A 9,728-nucleotide genomic window follows, 5' to 3' on the forward strand; every position below is an offset into this window, starting at 1 on the left:
CCATGAGGAATTATAGGTGTTTCCATAAGGTTCACCCATGTAATTCACCTCTGCTATTGCAGGGTTCTCAGGATCATAAGCTTCTTCTTCAGAAGATGCCTCTTGAGTACTGTTAGATGCAGCTTGCATTCCATTCAGACTCTGAGAAATCATATTGACTTGCTGAGTCAATATTTTGTTCTGAGCTAATATGGTATTCAAAGTATCAATTTTAAGAACTCTCTTCTTCTGAGGCATCCCATTACTCACAGGATTCCTCTCAGAAGTGTACATGAACTGGTTATTAGCAACCATGTCAATGAGTTCTTGAGCTTCTACAGGCATTTTCTTTAGGTGAATGGATCCACCTGCAGAAGTATCCAATGACATCTTAGCTAATTCAGACAGACCATCATAGAATATATCCAGAATGGTCCATTCTGAAAGTATGTCAGAAGGACACTTTTTGGTCAATTGTTTGTATCTTTTCCAAGCTTCATAGAGGGATTCACCATCTTTTTGTTTGAAGGTTTGAACATCCACTCTAAGCTTACTCAGCTTTTGAGGAGGAAAAAACTTGGCTAAGAAAGCCATGACACGCTTATCCCAAGAGTTCAGGCTATCTTTGGGTTGAGAGTCCAACCACACTCTAGCTCTGTCTCTTACAGCAAACGGGAAAAGCATAAACCTGTAGACCTCGGGGTCAACCCCATTGGTCTTAACAGTATCACAGATTTGTAAGAACTCAGTTAAGAACTGAAAAAGATCTTCAGATGGAAGTCCATGAAACTTGTAGTTCTGTTGCATCAGAGAAACTAATTGAGGTTTTAGCTCAAAATTGTTTGCTCCAATGGCAGGAATTGAGATGCTTCTTCCATGTAAATTGGAATTAAGTGCAGTAAAGTCACCAAGCATCCTCCTTGCATTATTATTATTTTCGGCTGCCATCTCCTCTTCTTGTTCGAAAATTCCTGTAAGGTTGTCTCTGGATTGTTGTATTTTAACTTCTCTAAGTTTCCTTTTCAGAGTCCTTTCAGGTTCAGGATCTGCTTCAACAAGAATGTTCTTGTCCTTGCTCCTGCTCATATGACAAAGAAGGGAATAACAAAGAAAATATAGAATCCTCTATGTCACAGTATAGAGATTCCTTTGTGTGAGTAGAAGAAGAAAAGAATGTAATGTAAAGAAGAGAAGAGGGAAAATTCGAACACAGAGAGGGAGGTGGTGTTCGAATTTTTGGATGGAAGAGAAGTGTTAGTAGATGAATAAATAAATTGAAGGAGATGAGAGAGAGAATTTCGAAATTTAATCAAAATAAAAATTAAAATTGAAAGTTAGATTTCGAAAATTAAAGTTGAAATTAAATTAAAATTAAAACAATTAGTTAATTAAAAAGGAATTTTGAAAAAGGAGAGAGGGAATTTTCGAAAATAAGAGAGAGAGGATTAGTTAGGTAGTTTTGAAAAAGATATGATTGAAACAAAAAGATAAGATTGATTGAGAAAGTTTTGAAAATTGTTTTTGAAAAAGATATGATTGAAATTTAAAAAGATATGATTGAAACAAAAAGATAAGAATTGAAAATCAATTTTTTTAAAAAGGTAAGAAGTTAGAAAAGATTTTGAAATTGAATTTGAAAAAGATATGATTGAAATTTTAATTTGAAAAAGATTTGAAAAGAAAATTAAAAAGATTTGATTTTAAAGTTGATTACTTGACTAACAAGAAACTAAAAAGATATGATTCTAGAGTTTAAAGATTGAATCTTTCTTATAAGCAAGTAACAACTTGAAATTTTTCAATCAATCATATTAAATGTTAGTAAAGATTTTGAAAATTAAGAAATAAAATAAGAAAATGATTTTGAAAATCAAATTTAAAAAGTTTTTGAAAATATGAAGGTAAAATGAAAAAGATTTGATTTTTGAAAAAGATTTTGAAAAGATAAGATTTTTAAATTGAAAATTTGATTTGATTCATAAGAAACAATTAAATTTTAAAAACTTTTTGACTAAATCAAATCATATTTTTGAAAATTTTGAGTAAAAGAAGGAAAAGATATTTTTTTATTTTTGAATTTTTAATGAAGAAAGAGAAAAACATGAAAAAGACTCATAACATAAAAATTATGAATCAAAACACACAATGCATGCAAGAACACTATGAATGTCAAGATGAACACCAAGAATACTTTGAAGATCAAGATGAACATCAAGACTTATTTTTGAAAATTTTTAATGAAAGAAGAACATGCAAGACACCAAACTTAGAAATTTTCAATAACTAGACACTAACAAATTAAAAATGCATATGAAAAATAAGAAAAGTTACAAAACAAGAAAATATGAAAATCAAACAAGAAAACTGGCCAGGAACAACTTGAAGATCATGAAGAACATATGATGAATTTTCAAAAATTCTTGAGAAAAAAGAAACACATGCAAGACACCAAACTTAAAAATTGACTCTAGACTCAAACAAGAAACACAAAAATATTTTTTGATTTTATGATTTTGTAAGTTTTTTTGTATTTTTTTTTTTGAAAATTAATTGGGAAAAACGAAAAAAGAAGAATTTTTTTGTATTTTTCGAGAATTAAGAAATAAAAACAAAAAGGTTAAAATTAAAATAAAGTTACCTAATCTGAGCAACAAGATGAACCGTCAATTGTCCAAACTCGAACAATCCCCGGCAACGGTGCCAAAAACTTGGTGTGCGAAATTGTGATCATTCCATTCCTTGGTAACGGCGCTAAAAACTCAATACACACGTTCATGATCTTATATCTGTTTCACAACTTCGTACAACTAACCAGCAAGTGCACTGGGTCGTCCAAGTAATAAACCTTACGTGAGTAAGGGTCGATCCCACGGAGATTGTCGGCCTGAAGCAAGCTATGGTCACCTTGTAAATCTCAGTCAGGCGGATTAAATTGTATTAAGGGATTATAGTGGACGAAAATTAAATATAATATAAAATAGGATAGTGGTACTTATGTAATTCATTGGTGAGAATTTCAGATAAGCCTATAGAGATGCTTTCGTTCCTCTGATCTCTGCTTTCCTGCTGTCTTCATCCAATCAATCCTACTCCTTTCCATGGCAAGCTTTATGTAGGGCATCACCATTGTCAATGGCTACATCCCATCCTCTCTGTGAAAAAGGTCCAAATGCTCTGTCACGGCACGGCTAATCATCTGGAGGTTCTCGATCATACTGGAATAGGAGTCACCCTCCTTTTGCGTCTGTCACTACGCCCAGCACTCGCGAGTTTGAAGTTCGTCACAGCCATCCCTTCCCAGATCCTACTCGGAATACCACAGACAAGGTTTAGACTTTCTGGATCTCAGGAATGGCCATTCATGGGTTTTAACTTATACCACGAAGATTCTAATATCTCGGACTCGGTCCTCTGTATTAGATATCTAAGAGATACTCATTCTAGCTTGTTTGCATGTAGAACGGAAGTGTTTGTCAGGCACGCGTTTATAAGTGAGAATGATGATGAGCGTCACACAATCATCACATTCATCATGTTCTTGGGTGCGAATGGATATCTTAGAAGCGGAATAAGTTTAATTGAATAGAAAAACAGTAGTACATTGCATTAAATCATGAGGAGCAGCAGAGCTCCACACCTTAATCTATGGAGTGCAGAAACTCTACCGTTGAAAAATACATAAGTGAAAGGTTCAGGCATGGCCGAATGGCCAGCTCCCATGATCTAAGAACTAAACGTCCCAAGATAGATAAAAATACAATAGTAAAAAGTCCTATTTATACTAAACTAGTTACTAGGGTTTACAGAAGTAAGTAATTGATGTATAAATCCACTTCCGGGGCCCACTTGGTGTGTGCTTGGGCTGAGCTTGAAGTTTACACGTACAGAGGCTTCTTTTGGAGTTGAACGCCAAGTTGTAACGTGTTTTTGGCGTTCAACTCTGGTTCGTGACGTATTTCTGGCGTTTAACTCCAGACTGCAGCATAGAACTGGCGTTCAACGCCCTTTTGCGTCATCTAAACTCGGGCAAAGTATGAACTATTATATATTGCTGGAAAGCCCTAGATGTCTACTTTCCAACGCCGTTAAGAGCGCACCATTTGGAGTTCTATAGCTCCAGAAAATCCACTTTGAGTGCAGAGAGGTCAGAATCCAACAGCATCAGCAGTCCTTCTTCAACCTCTGAATCTGATTTTTGCTCAAGTCCCTCAATTTCAGCCAGAAAATACCTGAAATCACAGAAAAATACACAAACTCATAGTAAAGTCCAGAAATATGATTTTTAATTAAAAACTAACAACAACATCCCTAAAAGTAACTAGATCCTACTAAAAACATACTAAAAATAATGCCAAAAAGTGTATAAATTATCCGCTCATCACCGAGCAACTTGCTTTTCAACAATATCTTCATCCTCTTCAGAGGAAGAATACTCATCAGAGCTCATGAATGGCAACAGTAAGTTCAGTGGAATCTCTATGGTCTCTGTATGAGCCTCAGATTCCTTTGGTTCCTCATAAGGGAACTGCTTAGTGGTTAGTGAGCGTCCATTGAGGTCTTCCTCACTGGAAATCACTGCCTCTTCCTCCTCTATTGGTTCGACCACTTTGGGTATATTGATGGCCTTGCTCTTTCTCTTTGGATTCTCTTCTGTATTGCTTGGGAGAGTACTAGGAGGGATTTCAGCAACTCTTTTACTTAGCTGACCCACTTGTGCCTCCAAATTTCTGATGGAGGACCTTGTTTCAGTCATGAAACTAATAGTGGTCTTAGATAGATCAGAGACTATGGTTGCTAAGTTAGAGAGGCTCTGCTTAGAATTCTCTATTTGTTGATGAGAAGATGATGGAAAAGGTTTGCTATTGCCAAACTTATTTCTCCCACCATTATTATTATTGAAGCCTTAATTCGGCTTCTGCTGTTCCTTCCATGAGTAATTATGATGATTCCTCCATGAAGGATTGTAAGTGTTTCCATAGGATTCTCCCATGTAATTCACTTCTTCCATTGCAGGATTCTCAGGGTCATAAGCTTCTTCCTCAGAGGGAGCTTCTTTAGTACTGCCGGATGCAGCTTGCATTCCAGTCAGATTCTGAGAAATCATATTGACTTGTTGAGTCAATATTTTATTCTGAGCCAATATGGCATTCAGAGTATCAATCTCAAGAACTTCTTTCTTCTGAGTCATCCCATTATTCACAGGATTTCTTTCAAAAGTGTACATGAACTTGTTATTTGCAACCATCTCAATGAGTTCCTAGGCTTCTGCAGGGATTTTCTTCAGATGAAGAGATCCACCAGCAGAGTGGTCCAATGACATTTTGGACAATTCAGACAGACCATCATAGAATATACATAAGATGATCCATTCTGAAAGCATGTCAGAAGGACACCTTATGATCAATTGGTTGTATTTTTCCCAAGCTTCATAGAGGAATTCACCTTCCTTCTGTCTGAAGGTTTGGACTTCCACTATAAGCTTGCTCATCTTTTGAGGTGGAAAGAATTTGGCCAAGAAAGCATTGACCAACTTTTTCCAAGAGTTCAGGCTTTCTTTAGGTTGTGAGTCCAACCATATCCTAGCTTTGTCTCTTATAGTAAAGGGGAAAAGCATAAGTCTGTAGACCTCGGGATTAACCCCATTGGTCTTAACAGTGTCACAGATTTGCAAGAATTCAGCTAAGAACTGATGAGGATCTTCAAATAGAAGTCTATAAAACTTGTAATTCTGCTGCATTAGAGAAATTAATTGAGGCTTAAGCTCAAAATTATTTGCTTCAATTGCAAGAATTGAGATGCTTCTTCCATAGAAGTCAGAAGTTGGTGCAGTAAAGTCACCAAGCATCTTTCTTGCATCTCCACCATTGTTATTGGGTTCGGCTGCCATGTCTTCTTCTTTTTCGAAAATTTCTGTAAGGTCCTCTCTAGAGTGTTATGCTTTAGCTTCTTTTAGCTTCCTCTTCAGAGTCCTTTCAGGTTCAGGATCATCTTCAACAAGAATGTCTTTATCCTTGTTCCTGCTCATATGAAAAAGAAAAGAACAAAGAGAGAATGGGAATCCTCTATGTCACAGTATAGAGATTCCTTTATGTGAGTATAAGAATAGAAGAATGAGGTAGAGAGAATAAGAGGAATTCGAACACAGAGAGAGGGAGAGGGTTCCAATTATGAGTAGAAGAGAAGTGTTAGTGAATAAATAAAATAAATAGAAAGAGATGAGAGAGAAAGAGAGAGTATTCGAATATTAATTAAAAGAAAAGAAAAATATTTTTATTTTTATTTTTATTTTAATTATTGGTTAGTATTCAAAAATATTAAAAGAAATAAAATAAAATTAGAATTTAAAACAATTAGTTAATTAAAAAGGATTTTGAAAAAGTGGTTAGTGGTTTTCGAAAATTAGAGAGAGAGAGAAAAGTAGTTAGGTGGTTTTGAAAAAGATAAGAAATAGTAAACTTTTAAAATCAAATAAAAAGTCAAGTAGTTAATTGAAAAAGATTTGAAAATAAATTTTGAAAAGATAAGAAGTTAGAAAAAGATTTTGAAATTAAATTTTGAAAAAGATATGATTGAAATTTATTTTGAAAAAGATTGAAAAGGAAATTAAAAAGATTTGATTTTTAAAATTAAAGTTGATGACTTGACTAACAAGAAACTAAAAGATATGATTCTAGAATTTAAAGATTGAATCTTTCTTAACAGGAAAGTAACAAACTTGAAATTTTTTGAATCAAAACATTAATTGTTAGTAAAGTTTTCGAAAATATGAGATAAAAATAAGAAAAAGATTTTGAAAATTTATTTAAGAAATTTGAAAATATTAAGAAGAAAAGTGAAAAAGATTTGATTTTTGAAAAAGATTTGGAAAGATAAAATTTTTAAATTGAAATTTTGACTTGACTAACAAGAAACAACTAAATTTAAAATTTTTTTACTAAGTCAACCCAAAATTTCGAAATTTATGAGTAAAAAAAGAAAAAGATATTATTTTTGATTTTTTGAATTAATGAAGAAAGAGAAAAACAACAAAATGAAACAAGACATAAAAATTTAAGATCAAAAGAAATAATGCATGCAAGAACACTTTGAATGTCAAGATGAACATCAAGAACACTTTGAAGATCATGATGAACATCAAGAACATATTTTTGAAAATTTTTAAGAAAAGAAACACATGCAAGACACCAAACTTAGAAGTTTTTAATGTTTAGACACTATGAATTCGAAAATGCATATGAAAAACAACAAAAAGCACAAAACAAGAAAATCATAAGATTAAACAAAGAAAATTATCAAGAACAACTTGAAGATCAAGGAAGAACAATATGCATGGAATTCAAAAATTTTAAGAAAATAAAAAATATGCAGTTGACACCAAACTTAAAATTTGACACTAGACTCAAACAAGAAACACAAAATTTTTGGTTTTTATGATTATATTAAATTTTTTTTTGTATTTTTTTTCGAAATTATTTTGGAAAAAGAAAATAAAGAAATTCAAATTTTTTAATAAGAATTCCAGGATTCATGCAATGTTAGTCTAAAGTTTCGGTCCAAAAGAATTAGACATAGCCAAATGGCCAGCCAAGCTTTAGCATAACAAATACAGACATGTCCTTTCTACAATGGAAAGTGAAAACCTCAGTTTAAAAGATTAGACATGGCTTAACAGCCAGCCAGGCTTCAACATATCTCATGAAACTCTAGAATTCATTCTTAAAAATTCTGAAGAACAAATAATTATTATTATTTTTTTTGAAATTAAAAATAAAAAGCTTACACATAAAATAAAATTACCTAATCTAAGCAACAAGATGAACTATCAGTTGTCCAAACTCGAACAATCTCCGGTAACGGCGCCAAAAACTTGGTGCACGAAATTGTGATTACACTTTTCACAACTCCGCACAACTAACTAGCAAGTGCACTGGGTCGTCCAAGTAATACCTTACATGTCGATCCCACGGAGATTGTCGGCTTGAAGCAAGCTATGGTCATCTCGCAAATCTTAGTCAGGCGGATTCAAATGGTTATGAGTTTTGATAATTGAAAGATAAATAAAACGTAAATTAAAATAGAGATACTTATGTAGTTCATTGGTGGGAATTTCAGATAAGCGTTTGGAGATGCTTTGTTGTTTCTGAACCTCTGCTTTCCTATTATCTTCATCCAATCATGCGTGCTCCCTTCCATGGCAAGCTGTATGATCCTCTCGGATGAAAAATACCAGGTATGGTTTATGCACGGCTAATCAACTGTCGGATTTCTCGTCTCGGATGAAAAATACCAAGTACAGCTACCGCACGGCTAATCATCTATCGGTTCTCACTAGCGTCGGAATAGGATCTCTCTATCCTTTTGCACACTATCACTGCACCCAACATTCGCGAGTTTGAAGCTCGTCACAGTCATCCCTTCCCAGATCCTACTCGGAATACCACAGACAAGGTTTAGACTTTTCGGATCTCAAGAATGTTGCCAATTGGTTCTAGCCTATACCACAAAGGTTCTAATCTCACGGACTCGGTCCGTGTATTAGAAACCCAAGAGAATATACTCCGGCTGTCGTCCAATGACTACGTTGAACATCATGTAGACCGCTTGTGGTTGTCAGGCACGCGGATCTTGGCTAAGCGAGTAACGAAGATAATGGATGATTGTCACGGGTCACCCCTTCATTCTGACTTAACTGAATTAAGTACGAGAGTATATCTTGGAGAAGAAGTAAGCGTGAATTGAAAGAGAAACAATAGTACTTGCATTAATTCATGAAGAACAGCAAAGCTCCGCACCTTAATCTATGAGGTGTAGAAACTCCACCGTAGAAAATACATAAAAGAAAAAGGTCTAGGCATGGCCGAATGGCCAGCCTCCAAAATGTAACATAAAAGTGAAAAGAGTGTTTCCAACCATGCGAATACAATAGTAAAAAGTGCTATTTATACTAAAACTAGTTACTAAGGATTATAGAAAATAAGTAATTAAGTGTAGATAGTGCAGAAATCCACTTCTGGGGCCCACTTAGTGTGTGCTTGGGCTGAGCATTGAGCTTTACATGTGCATAGGCCATTTCTAGAGTTAAACGCCAGCTTGGGTGCCAATTTGGGCGTTTAACTCCAGTTCTGGTGCCAGTTCTAGCGTTTTACGCCAGAAAATGGTCTCTGGCTGGCGTTTAGACGCCAGTTTGGGCTATCAAATCTCAGGAAAAGTATGAACTATTATATATTTCTGGAAAGCCCAAGATGTCTACTTTCCAACGCAATTGAGAGCGCACCAATTGGGCTTCTTTTGCTCCAAAAAATCTACTTCGAGTGCAGGAGGGTCAGAATCTAACAGCATCTGCAGTCCTTTCTTAGCCTCTGAATCAGATTTTTGCTCAGGTCCCTCAATTTCAGCCAGAAAATATCTGAAATTACAGAAAAATACACAAACTCATAGTAAAGTCCAGAAATGTGATTTTTGCATAAAAACTAATAAAAATATAATAAAAAGTAACTAAAACATACTAAAAACTATGTAAAAACAATGCCAAAAAGGGTATAAATTATCCGCTCATCAATACTCTATCTTATTTTAAGCTACCTAATTCACTTTTAGATGAGATTCACAGAATTTTAACACATTTTTGGTGGAGTCAGAGAGGCACTGTAAGGAGAATGTCATGGATTAGTTAGGATAAAATGACAAGACCCAAAAGAGAAGAAGGATCGGGTTTCAAAGACTTGCGTGCACAAAATTTGGCTCTGCTT

The 9,728-nt window shown here is 34.5% G+C and overlaps 1 non-coding gene across 1 annotated transcript; it reads left to right on the plus strand.

Annotated features, from left to right (window-relative positions):
• Window positions 1-427: 427 nt before the first annotated feature.
• LOC148567017 (small nucleolar RNA R71) lies at window positions 428-531 on the plus strand. The gene has a single exon (XR_015882556.1). It is a non-coding gene; the product is annotated as a small nucleolar RNA R71 (small nucleolar RNA).
• Window positions 532-9,728: the final 9,197 nt, after the last annotated feature.

Source organism: Arachis ipaensis, chromosome B4, assembly GCF_059453495.1.
Source record: "Arachis ipaensis isolate K30076 ecotype BB chromosome B4, ASM5945349v1, whole genome shotgun sequence".
In the NCBI taxonomy this organism is placed as follows: domain Eukaryota; kingdom Viridiplantae; phylum Streptophyta; class Magnoliopsida; order Fabales; family Fabaceae; genus Arachis; species Arachis ipaensis.